The sequence below is a fragment of the Limulus polyphemus genome, unplaced genomic scaffold (genome assembly GCF_000517525.1).
Source record: "Limulus polyphemus unplaced genomic scaffold, Limulus_polyphemus-2.1.2 Scaffold2768, whole genome shotgun sequence".
Taxonomy (NCBI): domain Eukaryota; kingdom Metazoa; phylum Arthropoda; class Merostomata; order Xiphosura; family Limulidae; genus Limulus; species Limulus polyphemus.
The window spans coordinates 72,624-73,280 of record NW_013668378.1 but is presented as its reverse complement, the minus strand read 5'-3'; positions in this window follow the sequence as shown (position 1 = coordinate 73,280).

Below are 657 nucleotides of genomic sequence, written 5' to 3'. Positions count from 1 at the left end.
TCCTGTTTCGGCTTATTAAAGCTGATGATAGGATTCGTGTTCGTTGTTTACCTGGAGAACAGATGAGGGAAAACTGTCTTTCTCAAAGAGAACACACAGGATGTGGTGCAGTACATGTTTGGGCAACTATTGATCATGGTGGAAAAACTGTTCTTCATATCCTCCAGGGAAACGTCAATGGCGCCTTCTACAGGCATCACACGGTGACGATATTTCTGCCATATGTTAGGGCAAAGTTTGGCAATAATTTTGTTTTCCAAGATGACAAAGCCACTATCCACAGTGCACGTATTGTACAGGATTACGTCGACCAGGAGAATGTTACAAGATTGCCATGGCCAACAAAGTCTCCAGATTGTAATCTCATTGAGAACTGTTGGGCAGAACTAAGCCGGAAAAAATGCTAACCACTGAGTTGCAGCGCCTTCTAGTGACAAGTTGGGAAAACATCACCGTGGATAACATCAATAACCTCATCGATAGCATGCCACGTCGCTTTGTAGAGGCTATTAGAGTAGGAGGAGTACCAACCAAATACTGAATGTTTAATATGAACTGATATAAAGTTACAGACGCTGTTTATAATAATTTGATATTATATTTCGTCATTATATATGTTTTGGTAAGGTTTTATTGTGATAGGTGAAATGCTGAATT